We start from the raw sequence: 13637 nt of genomic DNA, 5'->3' as shown, positions 1-13637 counted from the left end.
TCTACCCATGTGCCAACTCTCACGAAACTGCTCTCCAGAAATGTGAGGTAAACTGCGTACCTGGATCTGAAATGATAAATACGGGCACACCATGAAAACGAACAATCTACCTGATAGATATTACAACCCATATCCACACGCGTTAGTTCATGCCATATATTAGTTAACATAAATCCAATAAGGAATTACCTTTGAGATGATAAGAAGTTAATCCTATTGGTCTTAAGTGATACAAGGGTGTATAAGGGTGATTAACAAGTATTAGAAGTTAAACGAATCAAGGATGTTGTAACTCGTATTTTCAGGTAAACCTAGAGGTTCTTAATAAACTCAAAAGATCATGTATTAAGGTATTTGAATCATATAATATCCGTATCATAAGTCTTGAAGTCAAACGAGTTATGAAACAAAAGTCGAGAAACGTTGTCGCAACTTAGGTTCATAATTTTACTTAAACATTAGGTTAAATGTTTCTAAGCTTTTCTCCTAATTTACAAAGAATTACGGGGTGATCTACCCACCAAATTAAAGATCTATGAGTCTAGTTTCCAACGCATTAAACCGTTTGTCAATATAATCTCTAAGTATAGATATATTCATATTTTCGCAAGCCTGCGCAGATTGGTAGATGACAAGTAGGTGCATGACCTACTTGCCAAAATGATAGGACAAAATTAAAAGACCTAAGTCGTCCAACAGAGGACTTTTAAAGGGTTATGAACTCAGTTATTTCATCCGTATTTCAGACCCTCAAAACCAAAGTTAACCCCTGCAACTCCTCCCCAAAAATCCCACACAAACCCTAATCGATTTTCCCTCTCTTTCAAGTTCTATTTGAAGGTAAAACCTAGAGTTTGAAGAACCAAGGGAAGGGCTGAGTTATCCAACAAGTAAGGTAAGTTACTTCCATATTTCATACATTTTTCTCTGCTGTGAATTCATGTTAATTCGTTCGATACATGTAAGAACTCACGGGACGGTGATCGGAAGCCGTGAGTTCGAGTTATTCACTTGTAGCAGACTGTTTTGTGGACTGTTTTGTGTTGCTATTGGGCTGCGTGTTTTACTACTATTTTGTGGAGTTTTGGAGGTGGAAGGGTGTGGAGGAACACCATATATATGTAGGGTTGTGGGATGATAGTTATTCGTAATATTTCCGGGTCGTTTGACACGACTACGGTGGTTGTCGTATGTATGATGTAATTAGGTTGTGCGTGGACTGTTTTGGGAGGCTCAATATGTTTATTATTGATGTTGTTTGGGTTGTTTGGTGATTGTTTTGAATGGTGTGAAGTCATATATATAGGGGAGGTGCTGTCCGTTTCAACGTAAAATAGGTTGTGGTCGATACATAATAGTTATGACACTTAAATGATAACGATAGTATCGTTTCTCTTATTGTAGACTAAGGAGTTGTGACAATTGCATAGCTTGTGATTGGGGCAGTATATACATGGTATGTGAGTCTATCCCTTTTCTTCTTTTGCATGACTCTGATTGTACATAATGTAATGAATGAGCTTCCAAAGATATTCTACTCTTAGAAGCTAGCAATACTTACATTGCTTTCCCTCTTATGGAACGATTGATGTTAATGTTGCTTCTCTTATTCTTATGTTATCAATGTTGTTGGTACTTCCTGATTCTTATAAGGTTCGTAATGAAGAGTTGGTCCTAATAACGTGTACAGAGGATACCGACCTTACGTCACTCCGAAAGGTTTAGAATGTGATTCCATGAGTCGAGCATGCATTATATATATGTATCTATTTTACTCTACCGAGCCGCGCTATAGACGGCCGGGTACGGCACCTATTGTGCAACCACTGATCAGTTGGGTTTTACCGAGCTCCACGTGGCCGGGTACGATTCTGCTGAGCCTTATGACGGCCAGTTACGTTTTTACCAAGCCTATTATGGCTGGGTACGATATGATGATGATGATGCCCACAGAGGTGTATGTTTTAAAAGTTTATGTATACATACATATGTATCATGCATTTCATGTCAGTAGCCCTCAGAGGTACTCAGATGTTCCAGGTTGTATATTCTCTATCCCTGCTTACATTACTGTTCGTATTTATGGTTCCCTGCCTTACATACTCAGTACTTTATTCGTACTGATGTCCTTTTATTTGTGGACGCTGCATGTCGTGTTGCAGGCCCTAATAGACAGGCAGGTGCAGCTCCCCCACCACAGTAGGTTGTCCAGTTCAGCAGTGATTGGCGAGATCCCTTCTCCGGACTTGCCGTGGTCTTGGTATGCATTTTTGTTATAGACATTATGGGTATGTCGGGGCCATGTTCCGGCTATGTTGCAACACTTATATTTTTTTAGAGGCTGATAGACAAGTGTCGACTCATGTATAGTTTGGTATGCCTTGTCGGCTGGTTTTTGTTGTATAGTTTTTCATGGTAGCGTGGTAGCTCGTACCTTATATGTAGTTTCTTGATTGTCTGGTCATCTCCTGCTATGTATGTTCATGCCATCATATTTTATTGCTTGTTTTCCATGATCCGGGTCTACCATTTATATTGATCTCATCAACCCTAAAAGATAATAAAAAAAAGTTAGATAAAATGTATGTTGGTGCTCGGCAAGTATGATCGGGTGCTAGTCATGGCCCTCCAGTTTGGGTCGTGACAAACTTGGTATCAGAGCAAGTCTGCCCTAGGGATTGTCTATGAGCTGTGTCTAGTAGAGTCTTGATTATGGATGTGTAGTGCGCCACATTTATAATCAGGAGGCTACATGACATCTCGGGTTGTTACCTTCTTCCTGAATCTAGATCGTGCGTAGAGTAGAGTCATAAGTGTTCGTCTCTAATATTCACCTTGTTTTCTTTCAGTGATGCCTTCGACTAGGAAGCAAACAATTAGTAGACGGCTTGATACAGCTGCGGGAGAGGGTACCAGTCAGGTGCCCCAAGCCAGAGCAGGCTAAAGTGAGGCTCAGAGTGAGATGCCGTCTCATACCTCATCTACCCCGTCTCCTCCAGAGGATATTAGGAGGCACCCAGCACCTCCAGTTCCTCCGTCTGGCACTACAGACCAGGATATGTGGAGTACTTTGCAGTTATTTACTAGCTTGGTAGCTGCTCAGGCTCAGAGGTAGAATACAGGTGCTGCTGATAAACCTGTTAGTACGAGAGTTCGTGATTTTATTAATTTAGACCCTCCATTGTTTACCGGATCAGACCCCAAGGAGGACCCGCAAACTTTTATTGACCAGGTTCATCATACACTGCGGGTTATGCATGTTAGTGATACATAGGTAGTAGAGTTGGCTTCTTATCGGCTACGGGATTTAGCGGTTCTCTAGTATGATAGTTGGGAGAGATCCAGGGGTTCGAACGCTCCTCCAGCTGTGTGGAAGGAATTTTCTGAGGCCTTTCTTCGTCCCTACTTTCCAGTTGAGATACGACGAGCTAGAGCTGATAAGTTCTTGAACCTTAGACAAGGTAATATGAGTGTGCGAGAGTACAGTATGCATTTCGATTCTTTAGCAAGGTATGCTCCCCATATGGTGGCCGAGATGAGTGATAGGGTGCATTTGTTCGTGAACGGATTGGGACCACATCTGATAAATGAGTGCACGACAGCCTCCTTGGTGGAGGGCATGGATATTTCCCGTATTCAGGCTTATGCCCAGACCCCAGAGGATCGTAAGCGCCAGTAGAGGGCAGATAGGGAGTAGGATAGGAGCCAACATAAGAGGGCGAGATTTGCAAGGTATTCTAATGACTTCAGAGGCAGCGTCAGGCCCCAGTCCTCGAGGAGTTCGGCGCCACCTGTAGCTAGTGCTCCCCCACAGTTTCAGAGGCCTTGATATGATCGATTTACTCATTCTGGTCCAAGTCAGAGTTCGCAGGCATCAAGTTCGCAACATCACAGGGATACTAGTCAGACGAGACCCACAACACCATGTTGTGATCAGTGCGGCAAGGCCCACTTTGGACTGTGTCGTCGAGGTTCTGATGCATGCTATTCGTGCGGACAGCCTGGCCATATGATGCGGGATTGTCCTAATAGAGGAGGTGATGGTATGGCTCAGCCGACTGGATCTGTGTCTGGTTCTTCCTCATCAGTTCGACCTCCAGCACGGGGTTTTCAGCAGTCGACAGGTCGTGGTAGGGGTAGAGGTGCAGTGCCGAGTTCGAGTGGTGCTCAAAATCGAACCTATGCTCTAGTAGGTCGACAGGATCTCGAGTCGTCTCCAGATGTTGTTACAGGTATTATATCTGTGTTTTCTTATGATGTATATGCGCTGATTGATCCGGGATCTACATTATCATATGTTACACCCTTTGTGGCTAATAAGTTTGGCATTGAACCTGAATTGATAAGTAAACCCCTTGCGGTATCTACTCCGATAGGAGATTCTGTGATTGCTAGAAGGGTATATAGAGGTTGCACTGTGATGATTTGTAGTCGTCAAACCTCGGCAAATTTATTTGAGTTAGAAATGGTTGATTTTGATGTGATAATGGGAATGGACTGGTTGGCCTCATGCTATGCAAATGTTGACTGTCGTACGAAGATGGTTAGGTTTCAATTTCCTGGTGAACCCATCATTGAATGGAAAGGGAATATTGCTACACCAAAAGGTAGGTTTATTTCCTATCTTAAGGCAAGGAAAATGATCTCAAAAGGTTACATTTATCATTTCGTTCACGTTAGGGATGCGGAGGCGAAACCGCCTACTTTACAATCAATCCCCGTAGTCAACGAATTCCCAGATGTTTTCCCAGATGAACTCCCAGGCCTTCCTCCTGAAAGGGAGATTGAGTTTAGCATTGATGTGTTGCCTGACACTCGACCGATCTCTATCACTCCATACAGAATGGCCCCGGCAGAGTTGCGAGAGTTGAAGGTGCAGTTGAAGGACTTGCTGGATAAGGGCTTCATTAGACCTAGCACTTCACCTTGGGGTGCACCAGTCCTATTCGTGCGGAAGAAAGACGGGTCGTTACGGATGTGTATCGACTATCGACAGTGGAATAAGTTTACTATAAAGAACAAGTATCCACTTCCAAGAATTGATGACCTGTTTGACCAACTCCAGGGTGCCAAGTATTTCTCCAAGATTGATTTACATTCAGGGTATCATCGGGTGAGGGTTAAGGAGAAGGATATTCCAAAGACGGCCTTCCGAACAAGATACAGGCACTTTGAGTTCTTGGTGATGTCGTTCGGGCTAACAAATGCCCCAGCAGCTTTTATGGATCTCATAAATACTATATTTAGGACCTATCTTGATGTGTTCGTGATTGTATTCATTGATGACATTCAAGTATATTCTCGTTCAGAGGTGGAACATGTGGGCCACTTGCGGATAGTATTACAGACACTTCAGGATCGTAAGTTATATGCTAAGCTCTCCAAATGTGAATTTTGGCTAAACTCAGTAGCGTTCCTTGGCCATGTGATATCTGACAAGGGTATTAGTGTCGACACTCAGAAGATCGATGAAGTAAAGAATTGGCTGAGACCTACAATACCATCAGAAGTCCGCAGCTTCCTAGGGCTAGCAGGATATTATAGGCAGTTTGTGGAAGGGTTTTCCTCTATATCATCACCATTGACTAAGTTAACACAGAAAGCTACCAAGTTCCAGTGGTCTGACACTTGTGAACGTAGTTTTCAGGAGCTGAAGAATCGATTGACATCCGCACCAGTGCTCACTCTCCCTGAAGGAACAGAAGGTTATGTGGTATATTGTGATGCCTCAGGTATAGGTTTGGGGTGCGTATTGATGAAGCGTGGGAAGGTGATTGCTTATGCATCAAGACAATTGAAGAAGCATGAAAAGAATTATCCAACCCATGATTTGGAATTGGCTGCAGTAATATATGCTTTGAAGATATGGCGGCACTACTTATACGGCATCCATGTTGACATCTACACAGATCACAAGAGTTTACAATACATCTTCAAGCAGAAAGAGTTGAATTTGAGGCAGCGTAGGTGGCTTGAATTATTGAAAGACTACGACGTCGAGATATTGTATCATCCCGGTAAAGCCAATGTTGTGGCAGACGCTCTCAGCCGTAAATCAATGGGAAGCTTAGTACATATTGAGGCAGGTAGATGGGGGTTGACTAAAGAGCTTCATCAGCTAGCCAATATGAGAATCAGATTGTTAGACTCTGATGACGGAGGTGTTACTGTACAGAATACATCAGAATCATCTTTGGTAGCCGAGGTAAAAGCACGACAATATGAAGATCCTATCTTAGTACGATTAAGAGAGAGCATTCAGCAGTGTAAAAGTATGGCTTTTGAGATCGGAAGAGATGGGGCACTGAGATACCAGGGCCGATTATGTGTGCCTAATGTGGCAGGGTTGCGAGAGAAGATTATGAATGAGATTCATCAATCCCGATATTCCATCCATCCCGGCTCGACAAAGATGTATCATGATGTCAAGGAGCAGTATTGGTGGGATAACATGAAGAAGTCTATTGCAGAATTTGTAGCCTAGTGTCCCAATTGTCAACAAGTAAAGATAGAACATCAGAAACCCGGTGGATTGCTTCAGAATATAAAGATCCGACCTGGAAATGGGAGGTGATTAATATGGACTTCATTATTGGATTACCTCACTCTTATCATAAGTTTGACTCCATCTGGGTGATAATTGATCGACTTACAAAATGTGCCCATTTTCTGCCAGTTAAGACAACTTACACGGCTGAAGATTATGCGAAGTTGTATATCAAGGAGATTGTTAGGCTTCATGGTGTGCCAATATCTATTATATCAGACCGAGGAGCTCAATTTACAGCTAACTTTTGGAGGTCTTTTCAGAAAGGGTTTAAGCACACAAGTGAATCTCAGCACTACATTTCATCCGCAGACTGACGGACTGGCTGAATGTACCATTCAGACACTGGAAGATATGCTACAAGCATGTGTTCTAGATTTTAAGGGAAATTGGGATGACCATCTTCCACTCATAGAATTCGCCTACAATAATAGCTACCATTCCAATATTAAAATTGCCCCATACGAGGCACTATATGGGAGAAGATGTAGATCACCAGTTGGATGGTTCGAAGTCGGTGAAACAGAATTATATGGGCCAGATTTGATTCACTAAGCTATTGAGAAGGTGAAAGTGATACAGGAGCGATTGAGGACGACACAAAGCAGGCAAAAATCTTATTCCGATGTCCGACGTCGTGATCTGGAGTTTGAGGTTGGTGATTGGGTTTTCCTGAGGATCTCACCAATGAAGGGTATTATGCATTTTGGGAAGAAAGGTAAGCTGAGTCCAAGGTATATCGGGCCGTATAAAATTCTTCGACGGATTGGATAGGTTGCTTATGAGTTAGAATTGCCATCCGAATTGGAATTTGTCCACCCGGTATTCCATGTATCTATGTTGAGGAAATGTATTGGAGACCATTCTCGAGTCGTCCCTATCAAAGATGTATAGGTTACAGAGGACCTATCATATGAAGAAATGCCAGTGGCTATATTAGATCGACAAGTCCGCAAGCTGAGAACAAAAGATGTAGCTTCCATCAAAGTATTGTAGAGGAACAAGAATATGGAAGAAATAACATGGGAAGCAGAAGAGGAGATGAAGTCTAAATACCCGTACCTATTCCAGAATGAAGATAACAAGGATGCTGGTGGAACACATGATACATTGGAAGGTGAAATGGCTCTATGAGGTAAGCAATAACTTGAGAATACTCTTCCTTAATACAAAATGGCGATATGCAGATAATGTACATGTCCATAATGCTTTGCATACTCTTGTAAGGCCATACGTTGAGTTAACCGCTTGCAAGTTTGTCCTCTATTTATGGGAGAAACTTGACCGGAATCCACGATGATTTAAACTCCCCATAAACCCTTACATTCGAGGACGAATGTTCCTAAGAGGGAAAGGATGTTACAACCCATATCCACACGCGTTAGTTCATGCCATATATTAGTTAACATAAATCCAAGAAGGAATTACCTTTGAGATGATAAGAAGTTAATCCTATTGGTCTTAAGTGATACAAGGGTGTATAAGGGTGATTAACAAGTATTAGAAGTTAAACGAATCAAGGATGTTGTAACTCGTATTTTCAGGTAAACCTAGAGGTTCTTAATAGACTCAAGAGGTCATGTATTAAGGTATTTGAATCATATAATATCCGTATCATAAGTCTTGAAGTCAAACGAGTTATGAAATAAAAGTCGACAAACATTGTCGCAACTTAGGTTCATAATTTTACTTAAACATTAGGTTAAATGTTTCTACGCTTTTCTCCTAATTTATAAGGAATTACGGGGTGATCTACCCACCAAATTAAAGATTTATGAGTCTAGTTTCCAACTCATTAAACCGTTTGTCAATACAATCTCGGAGTATAGAGATATTCATATTTTCGCAAGCCTGCGCAGATTGGTAGATGACAAGTAGGTGCATCACCTACTTGCCAAAATGATAGGACAAAATTAAAAGACCTAAGTCGGCCAAGAGAGGACTTTTAAGGGGTTATGAACTCAGTTATTTCATCCATATTTCAGACCCTCAAAACCAAAGTTAACCCCTGCAACTCCTCCCCAAAAATCCCACACAAACCCTAATCGATTTTCCCTCTCTTTCAAGTTCTATTTGAAGGTAAAACCTAGAGTTTGAAGAACCAAGGGAAGGGCTGAGTTATCCAACAAGTAAGGTAAGTTACTGCCATCTTTCATACATTTTTCTCTGCTGTGAATTCATGGTAATTCGTTCTATACATGTAAGAACTCACGGGACGGTGATCGGAAGCCGTGAGTTCGAGTTATTCACTTGTAGCGGACTGTTTTGTGGACTGTTTTGTGTTGCTATTGGGCTGCGTGTTTTACTACTATTTTGTGGAGTTTTAGAGGTGGAAGGGTATGTATGAACACCATATATATGTAGGGTTGTGGGCTGATAGTTATTCGTAATATTTCTGGGTCGTTTGACACGACTACGGTGGTCGTCGTATGTATGATGTAATTAGGTTGTGCGTGGACTGTTTTGGGAGGCTCAATATGTTTATTATTGATGTTGTTTGGGCTGTTTGGTGATTGTTTTGAATGGTGTGAAGTCATATATATAGGGGAGGTGTTGTCCGTTTCAACGTAAAATAGGTTGTGGTCGATACATAATAGTTATGACGCTTAAATGATAACGATAGTATCGTTTCTCTTATTGTAGACTAAGGAGTTGTGACAATTGCATAGCCTGTGATTGGGGCAGTATATACAAGGTATGTGAGGCTATCCCTTTTCTTCTTTTGCACGACTCCGATTGTGCATAATGTAATGAACGAGCTTCCAAAGATACTCTACTCTTAGAAGCTAGCAGTACTTACATTGCTTTCCCTCTTATGAAACGATTGATGTTAATGTTGCTTCTCGTATTCTTATGTTATCAATGTTATTGGTACTTCCTGATTCTTATAAGGTTCGTAATGAAGAGTTGGTCCTAATAACGTGTACAGAGGATACCGGCCTTATGTCACTCCGAAAGGTTTAGAATATGATTCCATGAGTCGAGCATGCATTATATATATGTATCTATTTTACTCTACCGAGTCGCGCTATAGTCGGCCGGGTACGGAACCTATTGTGCAACCACTGATCAGTTGGGTTTTACCGAGCTCCACATGGCCGGGTACGATTCTGTCGAGCCTTATGACAGCCGGGTACGATTCTACCGAGCCTTATGACGGCCGGGTACATTTTTACCAAGCCTATTATGGCTGGGTACGATATGATGATGATGATGCCCACAGAGGCGTATGTTTTAAAAGTTTATGTATACATATATATGTATCATGCATTTCATATCAGTAGCCCTCAGAGGTACTCAGATGTTCCAGGTTGTATATTCTCTATCCCTGCTTACATTACTGTTTGTATTTATGGTTCCCTGCCTTACATACTCAGTACTTTATTTGCACTGACGTCCTTTTGTTTGTGGACGTTGCATGTCGTGCTGCAGGCCCTAATAGACAGGCAGGTGCAGCTCCCCCACCACAGTAAGTTGTCCAGTTCAGCAGTGATTGGCGAGATCCCTTCTCCGGACTTGCCGTGGTCTTGGTCTGCATTTTTGTTATAGATATTATGGGTATGTCGGGGCCCTGTTCCGGCTATGTTGCAGCACTTATATTCATTTAGAGGCTCATAGACAAGTGTCGAATCATGTATAGTTTGGTATGCCTTGTCGGCTGGTTTTTGTTGTATAGTCTTTCATGGTAGCGTGGTAGCTCGTACCTTATATGTAGTTTCTTGATTGTCTGGTCATCCCCTGCTATGTATGTTCATGCCATCATATTTAATTGCTGGTTGTCCATGATCCAGGTCTACCATTTATATTGCTCTCGTCAACCCTAAAAGATAATAAAAAAAAGTTAGATAAAATGTACGTTGGTGCTCGACAAGTATGGTCGGGTGCTAGTCATGGCCCTACAGTTTGGGTCATGACAATATAGATCTCAGCTAACCTCTCGGAAGAATAGGAGACTGCCACAGGAATGAAATGTGCTGACTTGGTCAGCCTATCAACAATAACCCACACTGAATCGAACTTCCTCTAAGTCCGTGTCCAACAACGAATCCATAGTAACACGCTCCCACTTCCACTCAGGAATCTCAATCTTATGGAACAACCCACCGGGCCTCTGATGCTCGTACTTAACCTGATGACAGTTCAAACACCGAGCCACATGAGCAACAATGTCCTTCTTCATTCTCCGCCACCAATAATGTTGCCGCAAATCCTGATACATCTTAGCGGCGCCCGGATGAATAGAGTACCGGGAAATATGGGCCTCCTCTAAAATAAACCCTTGGAGTCCATCCACATTAGGCACACAAACTCGACCCTGCAATCTCAGAACTCCATCATCTCCTAAGGTAACCTGCTTGGCACCTCCGTGCTGCACTGTGTCTCTAAAGACACACAAATGGGGATTATCATATTGCCGATCTCGGATATGATCCAATATAGAAGAACGAGCGACTGTGCAAGCTAACATGCGGCTGGGCTCAGAAACATCCAACCTCACGAATTGATTGGCCAAAGCCTGAACATCCAAAGCAAGCGGCCTCTTACCGACCGGAATATAAGCAAGACTGCCCATACTAACTAACTTCCTACTCAAAGCATTGGCCACCATATTGGCCTTTCCCGGATAATATAAGATGGTGATATCATAGTCTTTCAACAACTCCAACCACTTTCTCTGCCTCAAATTTAGCTCATTCTGCTTGAACAAGTACTGCAGACTCTTGTGGTCCGTGAACACCTCACACGCCATGCCATACAGATAATGCCTCCAAATCTTCAATGCGTGAACAATGGCTACTAACTCCAAATCATGGACCAGATAGTTCTTCTCATGAATCTTCAACTGACGCAAAACATAAGCAATGACCTTGCCATCCTACATCAACATCGCACCAAGTCCAATACAAGATGCATCATAATAAACAGTATATGGCCCTGAACTTGTGGGCAAAACCAACACCGGTGCCGTAGTCAAAGCTATCTTGAGCTTCTGACAGCTCGCCTCACACTCATCGGACCACCTGAATTGGGCCACCTTCTAGGTCAACCTGGTCATCGGGGCTGCAATAGATGAAAATCCCTCCACAAACCGACGATAATAGCCTGCCAACCCCAAGAAACTCCGGATCTCTGTAGTTGATGTTGGTCTAGGCCAGTTCTTGACTGCCTCAATCTTCTTCAGATCAACCTGAATACCCTCTGCTGATACAACATGACCCAAGAATGCCACTTAACTCAACCAGAACTCACACTTCAAAAACTTGGCATACAACTGACTATCCCTTAGAGTCTGAAGAACCACTCTAAGATGCTACTCGTGCTCTTCCCGGCTGCGGGAATAGATCAAAATATCATCAAGGAAGACTATCACGAATGAATCCAAGTAAGGCTTGAACACTCGGTTCATCAAATCCATAAAAGCTGTTGGGGCATTTGTCAACCCGAATAACATCATCAAGAACTCATAATGCCCGTACCGAGTGCGGAAAGCGGTCTTAGGGACATCGGATGCCCTAATCCTCAACTGATGGTAGCCATATCTTAAGTCAATCTTTGAAAATACCTTGGCACCCTGAAGTTGATCAAGAAAATCATCAATCCTCGGCAATGGATACTTATTCTTGATTGTAACCTTGTTCAACTGCCGGTAATCAATACACATTCTCATCGATCCGTCCTTCTTCTTAACAAACAACACCGGCACCCCAAGGCGAAACACTAGGTCTAATGAAACCTTTTTCAAGCAAGTCTTGCAACTGCTCCTTCAACTCTTTCAACTCAGGCGGGGCCATACGATACGGTGGAATAGAAATGGGCTGAGTGCCCGGGGTCAAATCAATGCAGAAGTCAATATCCCTGTTGGGTGGCATACCCGGTAGGTCTGAAGGAAATACCTCAAGGAACTCACGAACAATAGGCACAGAATCAATAGAAGGAACCTTGGCACTAGAATCGCGAACATATGCCAAATAGGCCAAAAACCCCTTCTTGCCCATATGCCGAGCCTTCACATAAGAGATGACACTGTGGATAGAATTACCAGGAGTCCCTCTCCACTCCAAACGAGGTAAACCCGGCAAGGCTAAGGTCACAGTCTTGGAATGACAGTCCAAGATAGCGTGGTAAGGTGATAACCAGTCCATCCCTAGTATGACATCAAAATCAACCATGTCCAACAGTAATAAGTCTACTCGGGTCTCAAGACCCCCAATCAAAACTACACAAGAGCGATGAACATGATCTACTATAATATAATCACCCACTGGAGTAGACACATAAATAGGAGCACTTAAGGAATCACTAAGCATGACCAGATACGGTGCAAAATAAGATTACACATAGGAGTATGTAGACCCTGGATCAAATAAGACTGAAGCATCTCTAGTAAAAACCAGAACAGTACTTGTGATAACTGTATCGGAAGCCTCGGCCTCAGGCCTGGCTGGAAGAGCATAACATCGGGGCTAGGCCCCACCACCCTGGACTACATCTCTAGGATGGCCCGCAGCTGGCTGGCCTCCACCTCTAGCGGTCTGAGCTCCACCTCTAACACCTCTACCTCCTCCTCTAGCTCCTCTACCCCCACCCCTAGCTGGCTCGACGGGCTGTAGAACACTCGGTGGTTGAACCATGGCATGGAAACTCGGATGCTGAGAGTTGTTCGATGCTCGAGGACAATATCTAGAAATGTGCCTCGTGTCGCCACAAGTAAAACAAGCCCTCGGCTGCTGGGGCTGACGACCCTGAAAACTCTGAAGTCGTGGTACACTAATAGGATCTGTTGGTGCACTGTAGGACTACTGATCAGAAATATTGCATATGAGAACCACAGCCACCTGAAGCATCGTGAGAAACCTAAAGTGCTGACTAAAAAGGCCTAGGAGGATGGACTCTACCATATGAATCCCTACCTCCAGATGAGGCGCCACTGAATCTGCCTAAATGACGAGGCCTCTTGTCGGACCCCTGACCACCTCCCTGCGACAGAACCATTTCCACTCTCCTGGCCACATTGGCTGCCTCCTGAAATAAATCTCACTCCCTGTCTCCCTGGCCATTTGAAAGTTGAATCGGCTGAATAAGTCCCTCA

This window comes from Nicotiana sylvestris, chromosome 3, assembly GCF_000393655.2.
Source record: "Nicotiana sylvestris chromosome 3, ASM39365v2, whole genome shotgun sequence".
In the NCBI taxonomy this organism is placed as follows: Eukaryota; Viridiplantae; Streptophyta; class Magnoliopsida; order Solanales; family Solanaceae; genus Nicotiana; species Nicotiana sylvestris.
This window is presented reverse-complemented; position numbering follows the sequence as displayed.